This window comes from Stegodyphus dumicola, chromosome 5, assembly GCF_044657685.1.
Source record: "Stegodyphus dumicola isolate Sdum_Otavi_A_Nest chromosome 5, ASM4465768v1".
Lineage (NCBI taxonomy): Eukaryota > Metazoa > Arthropoda > Arachnida > Araneae > Eresidae > Stegodyphus > Stegodyphus dumicola.
The window spans coordinates 151,799,858-151,809,537 of NC_140772.1; positions in this window are offsets into that span (position 1 = coordinate 151,799,858).

Genomic DNA, 9,680 nt, shown 5'->3' on the forward strand with positions numbered 1-9,680 from the left:
TATGAATAGAGAATATTTGTTAAATTCAAATTTCATTCTTTGCAGCAATGGCGCATGAGAATTATTTAAATTTAACTTTACTTTTTATTCTTATGAAACAATATATATATATTCTGTAACTGTAGGGGGAAAAAGCATGAATTTTTCTCAGCTGTTTAAACAGTTGCCATATGTAAAATAGTATTTCATCCCCCAAAATATTAGTTAATTTTCTCCTAATGTATAATGTCTTGCCTGTTTGTACAGTGTGATTAAAGTCACGGTAATTTTGGATACTTTCTATAGATCTTGCATAATAACTACACATGTAAATTATATACACATTCATAAATCTCTTATGATATGAAAAGTTATTGCAGATTTTCACATAAGTATTAATAACTTGATATTCTCGATAACAGGTGACTTACCTTACTTCCGTAGACCATGATCAGAATTAAATAAACTTATAAGGTTATCATACTAAATTACACGAAAAGCAGCATGACATAAATAAATACAAAGAAATTAAATGTATTTACTAATAGATTATTATATTACATGACATTGGTTTTGCCCATGTATAATGGGAATGAAAGCCAGTTTTCCATAGAAAGTCCTCTACAGAGGCATCTGTTTTCTTAAGCAGATTGCTTTTACCACTTTTCAGTGACCTTGATTTAAGTATGAAACTCGATAATATTTTCTTTCTGCATGAGATGTGTTAACTGAGTTTTAGAAATATAAGCCATCTTGCAGTTACTGTGATAATACTAATTTTTGGTACCTCCATATTATACCATCAACCATGAAAGTTGTGCTAATTACTGTTGTGGAATTCTGAGCCAGACATTTGTATACAGCAGTTACAACAAACCATACATCAGTCTCTCTGCAGAATGCATGAAATAACCCTGCTGTGAAAGTATTGGACCCACTTCGTGAAAAAACATTCGTTCATTACTACTGTTTTATTTGCGGTCAAATTTTACCAAAAGCTCATTTTAGAATGCTATGAATACAAGTTGTCCACAGGTAATTGTTCCAATTTCTTACTGTTTTGTTCGCTATTTCCACATACAGTAGATGTTAATTCTTTCGACCAGCTGTAAAAGAACTGGAGTGCAATCACAAATGTGATTCTACCTAGCTTACCAAGAATTATTTTGGGTTACATACAAATGAAACCGCAGATGTTGCGAGTGTGGTGATATTAATTTTTGTTTTGTCTTCATTAACCGGAAAAATAAATTTTCCATTAATGGTGAAAAGGTAAGAAATATATGATAATAAGTATAATATTATAGTCATTTCAAATTACTGCAAGAATGTTTCATTATTATTCGAATAATAATAACAAAAAGCTATCTATACTATAATTATAGTGAAGTATAGATATTAAATAAATTTTAGAATCACCTATTTACTATAATTACTACAATTTAATGAAAAAAGGGTAGCTGTAATTTTTTTTTTTTTTTTTTTTTTTTTTTTTGTGTGTGTGTGTGTGTGTGTCTGTGTGTTTGTTTTATTGCATATTTTTTAATAATGGAAAAAACAGTGACATATTTTTGTTAAAAATGGAAAGTAAACTCCTTAAAAAGACTGATTTATTAATATATCAACTATATTTAATGTTAAAAATCTGTGTATTAAAATTTCAGATGAAACTTTCTTTTGACTTAGGATTTATGTTTTTCTAGGTATGGAATGCTGGTCTGAGGGTTCTCTATGCGATAGGACAATGGCCAGGCAATACTTATGATGCATTTATATGGAGTGGACTAAAACAAAATCTAGATAGTATTTTGTCGCATCGTGCATATCTTTGGGAGATAGTGGATTATATTCCCATTTTATTACGGGAATATCTCTATAATGAGAAGCACAGAAAAGTTCGTGCAGCTATAGAGATCAAATCAAGATTTAGGGTACTGCACGATACTGGTGGAACACTATTGTATTCACAAAGCAAAATATGTAAAATGGTCATATCTGGTGGCCATTTTACATAATATATGCTTAAGGTATTGTGTTGAAAATCCTGAGATTGATGTGTTTGAAGATGATGAGTTGGTACCTTCAGAAAGTTTTCAGTCAGTGCATGTTGAAATTGCATTGCACAATGAATTATCTTTAAATTTTGAAACTCGATAATAAAAACCCAAAGTGGGCAACAATGAACCTCTGGCAAAGGTGAAACCCCCTTCATGGATAATAAAGAATATATTATGAAAAAAATTACTTTCATAATATATTCTTGGGGACCCACAAGCCATGGTTTATATTTAAACCTGTAACTAAATGCACAACCCTAAATGATTTTAATTGATAATAATAATCCTAAATAATTTTATTTGTCCTGGTTTCAAATGCATACTGACAACCTTTATCATTATTGTTCTTCCCTCTGAATTTCTTGTTTCCATCATTTATGTTTAAAAACTCTTGACTACCAGAAATAACTTAATAGGCTTGATATATATATATATATATTAGTGTTGGTATGCCAGTCATGATTTACAATAGTAAGTCAATATAAATTAGCATTGCACTTAATTTATCTTAAACTTAGCAATAAGATTTACTGCACCGAAATTCAGTTTCTTCCAAAAAGTCAAATGTTTCCCTTTCGTCCCCTTCCGTGGGACAAGATAGAAAATTTCCATGTGACAATACACATTTAATAGCATAAGAACTTCATGCTTATTTATTATAGTATAAATTAAAACTGACATATTCTTCTGTCAAAGATATTTAAATGTATTTCCTAAAAACAATTATTTCACTCTATACTGTTTATGTATTATGTTTACTCTATATTGTTTATGTCTTCTTGGAGGTGGGCAAAACAAATATTGGACAGTTCAATTTTCCTCCACCATTCCTGTGAGCGTATTCTTCGATTAAGCAGGGTTTTGCTCCAATTCCTGATTAGCATAATATGTAAAGAATAAACAGCCTATGATTTATGCCTCCATATCCTCTTGTATTATTTAAAGAACATACATTTTTCTTTTAATTCTAGATTTTAAAACATTAAAGTAAGGGAAAGATTGTTTGCTGAATTTAGATTTATATCATCATTACGCATTCACTATAATAACTTACTGCATACTTACCTCAGTGGGTTTGCCATTAAAAGAAATACATTTAAGTAAAATCATGAGTGTATAATAAATTGTTTTTCAGCCAAAAAAAAGAGAAGGGGGAAAATAAATACAGTTTGATTCACCTAATTTTTAGTAGGCGACTCAACATTGTTATTGTAAACTAGACATTAGCCATACTTTAATAGTTGTCATCTCTGTATTTTTAGAACTTCGAAATTAGAATGTCAATTTTATCTGCCATTGTTATGGAGCGGTAGGATATCGAATGTTATTTCTTCAATGATAAAAAGAAATGAAATTTTTAATACCACATCTCATTCATATAACTTATTAACATAATTGAAAAACAATTTAATTCATTTCGTGTTATATCTGAAAATTAAAATTCGTAATACATTGACTAAAGATTCTTACAGGTCTTATTCCCATTTTCCTCCAGGAAAAAGATAATTGCTGTGTAAAATGCATAAATATTTTCACGAGACTTATAATAGTGGTATTAGAATTATTATAATGTTTATGTCATATAATGGATCTGTGAATTTCTTTTAAATAATTTTTATAATCACAAAATTTTATAAAATTAAGAAAGTAGTAAATTTTACAATTAAAATATGAATCCCACACTGCAGAAATACATACAAGAATGAAAACACTGTAATATTTGAAATGCATGATTTATTTTTTTAATAAATTAATAATTAGATTTTGATTTTATATGACAGCAGACTGATTTGCAACTGATTGCTTATACAAGTCACATATTTCACACAGTACGTTAATATATTCTTCTACGTTTCAATTATTTCCTTTTCTGCAGCTGTAATATCATCTCTCTTCCTTTTTTCTCTTCGGTCTCCTGCTTCGAATAGTTGAGCTTCTATCTGAGGGAAAATTTTAAAATATTCATTCAAATTCAAATGTTCTTAATTTTTATATTTCATAATGTAAAACACTTTTTATAATTAATTAAACAATGAAACTTCTCTAAAAAGGAACAATTCATAATATTGATTTCTTTAACTTTCAATTTTTTTCCCTTTATAATTTTTAAGACTGTTTATAGATCAAGAGGATTTAATGATTATTATTTTAAATTCTTAAAATCTTGTTGTTAATAAAAGACATACTCTGTATATAATGTTCGCAATAAAGAATTGAAATAACTCTTTTGTATGAGAAATATTAATTTACATCTGTTATAATTAATTTATACCAGCGGTTCTCAGCCGGTGGTATGCAAAGAAACAAAATATTTTTAACTATGAAATTCAAAAATCTCATAAAGAAAAGAATAGTTAATAGAAATTTCCTTCGATCGAAATCGACTTGAAGATTTGGAAAATGACACACTTGTTAACTTCTGGCTGAACCGAAAAAAAGAATTTAAAGGCATTTCAAATAAAGCTATCAAATTTGTATTGTCTTTTCGCACAACCTGTTTGTGTGAAAAAAGATTTTTTCCATGTTAAATTTGAAATATAAATATACATCAAAATAAAAAGTGGATCCTAATTTACCATTAAATGAAATAAGAGCAGACATAAAGACATTAAATATTAAAGTATTATAACTGAAATTTTGATAATCAAGTGAATAATTAACTTAATTAAATTTAATTTTGATAATTAAGTAATCATCAGTTTTTAATCTAATAGTTTTTTATGTGTACATATTTAATACAAAGAGTGTGCAAATGGCAATATATATATGTTTTTAATATTTCTATTGAGGAATTGAAAAATAATCATTGTAAAATTAGTGGTAGTATTAATGTTTTTCAGTTTTTGCTTAGATGGTACACTACAGTCAAAAGGTTGAAAACCGCTGATTTATACCATTAAAGTTTTTCTGTTGGGAGGAAAAGGAAAAGAAGAATCCAGAAAACATTAGATTTTATGTAATAGATACAAACTTGTCATTCCTAAATGCCATTGCAGATTTCCTCGTGATAAAGTTGTGGAATTTTCTAATGTAAAAAAGCATAAAATAAGCATAATTTACTCAACAATCTTGACTGAAATATACATGCTTTCAGAGATAGCATAAAGCAAGAAAAGTTTACTCGACAATCTTGATTGAAATATACATGCTTTCAGAAATAATATACAAAGCATACTGCATAATCAAAGTTATGAGTTTATATACTATGAGATACTATACATGTTTATAATATACCATGTTCCTGTACACCTAACACCTCGTCCACAATTTTCTATACAATTCATTAAAGATAGTTCCTGAAACATAACTGACCTAAGAGAAACATGCATACTTCTAATTTATGCATAATAATTTGACAAACATTGATTTCAGGTAAAGAGCTACATGTATTATATCAAAGAAAGAATGAATAAGTGTAATTTGCCTTTATCCTACAAATACTTAAAAACATTTACATTAAAAAAAATGAATTATACATAATGGTAGCAAATTTTTAATGAAAAACAAAACAAGAGTTGAAAACTTAATGCAGTTTTTGTCAATATTTTACTCTCTTAAAATTTATATAAATGTATAGAAACTTGAAATGCATACCGCATTTGGCTGGAAAACTTGTGGTATTGTGCTGCACTCTAGGGAAAGGGCAAATGTATACAATGAAGCAATCATAAGAATAAAAAATATTTGCATATTATTGAAACCACCTTAATAAAAGTTACCAAATTTTCAAAAATGTGTCAAACTCTGGCAACGATTATGTATCAAAATTTTTCAGGTAACATGCTCATGACAATTTTTCATTCAAGCAATGTCACCATTTTCATATGTGTTTCTCATGTTGTATTTCAAGTTCCAATGGATTTTAGATACGAATAGTTGTTTTAGATTAATTTCAGATTTAAAATACTGCTTGTGGAGCTTACCATCAAAAGACGAAGCTGTGTTAAAAGTTCTGCAGGAATAGAACATTTTAGTACAAAAATTTCTAATGGAAACAACTATGAGATGAATTTGGTACATAGACAAGGCATGCAGTATCAAGTTTATGTAATTCTCTGATTTTTTTTTTTTTTTTTTTTTTTTTTTTTAAGTGAAAACAGATCACTTGGCACAAGTGCTAAAAATTTAGACAAAAAATTTGTGGAAAATGTATTTTTTTTAAACTATCATATAATTTTTATTTAATAATTCAAATTAGTATTTTAAAATTTGTTAAATGTTTTTTCCTTTGATATGTTGATAACATTTTGCCAACTTGGATAAATATTAATAGTTTGGTTATGCTAAAAGCAAGCTGCAAAAACAATGTACTTCTCCTGATAAGTATTTTTCTCTTTTCATTTATAAAGACCACCAAACTGATCCAGGTGTTTGTGTTAATACGTAAGTACCAAAAAATATTGAAGAATGCACAATGAAAGATGGCAACCAGTATGGTAAAAGATATAATTAATATATATAATTATTATAAGTGTTTTATCGGGCAGCACACGGTTTTATCGGTTATTAGCAGAATTCCCTGACATTTTAAACCCATCCAAATCAGGGCAGCATACTCATCAGCCAGAAGTGTATCATCACATTGAAACACATGGCCCACCTGTATTTTCCAAGCCTCGTCGTCTTTCTCCAGAGATGCTAAAAGCTGCTCGCAAAGAATTTGAATTCATGCTAGCACAGGGAACCATTCGCCCATCTAAAAGTCCATGGGCCAGTCCACTTCACATGGTTAAAAAGTCTAATGGTGACTGGCGGCCTTGTGGAGATTATCGTCGACTTAATGCCATCACAGTCCTTGACAGATATCCAGTCCCACATATCCAAGACTGTACCCATCTTTTTCATGGAACAAACATATTTTCTACCCTCGATCTTGCCAGAGCATATCATCAGATCCCAGTGCATGCAAAAGATGTGCCTAAGACCGCAGTGACTACACCATTTGGTCTCTTTGAGTACTTATATATGCCATTTGGCCTTCGCAATGCTGGCCAAACATTTCAGCGTTTCATACACCAAGTACTGTCTGGTCTCGATTTCTGCATTCCATATTTTGATGATATCCTGGTTGCATCTACAGATGGGGAAGAACATTTTCAACATCTGCGTCAGATTTTCACTCGCCTTAAAGATCATGGATTAAAACTAAATCCATCCAAATGTGTACTTGGTCAAACCTCAGTTTCCTTTCTTGGATGTCTTATCACCCCGTACGGAGTTAAACCTTTACCGGAAAGAGTCAAAGCAATTAACGACCTACCTCAGCCCAAAACCATCTCTGAGCTGAAGCGTTTTCTAGCAATGTTAAATTTCTACCGACGCTTTCTGCCAAATGCCGCAAAAACACAAGCCTGCCTACATGAGTTTCTGAAGAATAGCAAAAAAAAAACGATCAACGAGCTGTCCCTTGGACTGAATCTGCATCTGCAGCATTCGTGCAATGCAAACACGATCTGGCAAATGCAGCCACACTTTCTTATCACTCACCTAGTGATCAGCTATCTATAATGGTAGATGCATCTGACACGGCCATAGGAGCAGTGCTTCAAGCCCATACCACTAAAGGACTTTCCCCAATGGCATTCTTTTCCAGAAAACTCACTACTGCAGAAAGGAAATACAGCACATATGACAGAGAGCTACTTGCTGTGTACTGTGCTGTTAAATACTTCCGACACAACTTGGAAGGACACGACTTCATCATTTTCACCGATCATCGACCATTAACCTTCGCTTTTAGGAAAAACTCTGACTCATGTTCTCCTCGTCAGCTTCGACATCTGGATTTCATCCCCCAGTTTAGTACAGTTATCAGATATGTCTCTGGTACTGATAATTGTGTCGCTGATGCCTTGTCTCGGGTAAACAATATCAACCTCACTACCCCAGATTTCTCTGAAATTGCAAAAGCTCAATTGCATGATGAGGAACTCAAGAACCTAATCTCAAATCCACAAACCTCCCTTCAGTTACAACCGCTGCACATTGATCCAACGCTTAAAATTTACTGTGACATAGAGAACAATAGAATGCGTCCCTATATTCCTGTCAATTTTAGACGTGAAGTGTTTAATGCCTTCCACAATTTGGCACATCCTGGAATCCGTGCCACCAAAAAGCTGATCGCAGACAGATTTGTCTGGCCAGCAATGAATCAAGACATCACAGAATGGACTCGTTCATGTATTAGATGTCAACGGTGTAAAGTATCCCGTCACACTCACAGCCCCATTCAACAATTTAACCTTCCAGCAAGACGCTTTGATCATGTGCACTTAGACTTGGTTGGCCCATTGCCTCCTTCAAATGGTTACACTTACCTCCTCACTTGTATTGATCGGTACACAAGATGGCCTGAAGCCATTCCTATTGAAAATATATCCGCTGAAACTGTAGCTCGAGCATTCATCTCTCAGTGGCTTTCAAGATTTGGCATGCCTACCACCATCACTACTGACCAAGGCCGACAATTTCAATGTCACTTGTTCGCATCCCTCACCTCTCTTCTTGGCATTCGCCATATTCGCACAACACCATACCATCCATCTGGAAATGGCATGGTGGAACGCTTTCACCGATCTCTCAAACAAGGTCTGAAGTGCCACAGTAGCACACACTGGACAGAAGCCTTACCCCTAGTCTTGCTTGGTCTTCGCGCAGCATTCAAAGAAGACATTGGTAGCACTTGTGCTGAAATGTTATATGGTGCAACCATCCGTCTGCCAGGTGAATTCTTTCACCCAGAATCTACTCCAGTTATCGACCCTCCAACATTCCTTCAACGTTTACGTGAGACCATGAGCAATATCTCGCCAACCCCAGCATCTTCGCATAACCAGCCAAGCTATTTTGTACATCCTGCGCTTGAGACATCTTCGCACCTATTCGTGCGCAACGATGCAATCAAGCCAACTTTAACACCTTCATACGATGGTCCATTCAAAGTTGTCAAACGAACACCGAAACATTTCACCATCATCTGCAATGGCAAACAATCAGTGATTGGAATCGATCGTCTCAAACCAGCATTTCTAATGCAAGATCCAACAACTTCCTCATCAACATCACTCCCGGAAGAAAGCTTACATCCCGTTAAGGAGCAACCTAAAACTACCAGATCTGGAAGAAAGGTTAAATTTAACCCAAAGTACTTATAACGTACCGATGGTACTTGGGGGGGGGAGTACTGTGGCGTTCCGACAGATACTTCAACTTCTATTCATGAGATGGCGCCACGTGTAAAATCCAGTTCTTAATCGGAGCAGCAAAGCGACATCTTTACTCACTCAGACTCCTCGACACACAACTGTACGCGAAGGTAGCACGAACTGTGTTCCGAGCTCTGTGTTGATCTCTTCAATGTAATTTAAATTGTAATTTAGTACTTAATATATTCTTTTGTTATAGGAGATTGTCTATTCTTATTTTCTTTAATTATATCATGCATTAAGCACACTCGACCACCAAAAGTGGTGACCTTTTGACTGAGCACGCTATTGACAATGGATTTTCAACGACCCTAAGCCACGTGCATCCAAGGCATTCTCAAGAACTGACTAAAAGTAACAACGAATATGGACATTAAACGTATGCTACAACGTACCCCTTCAATTATTTCTAGAAGTATTGATATATATTGCTTGT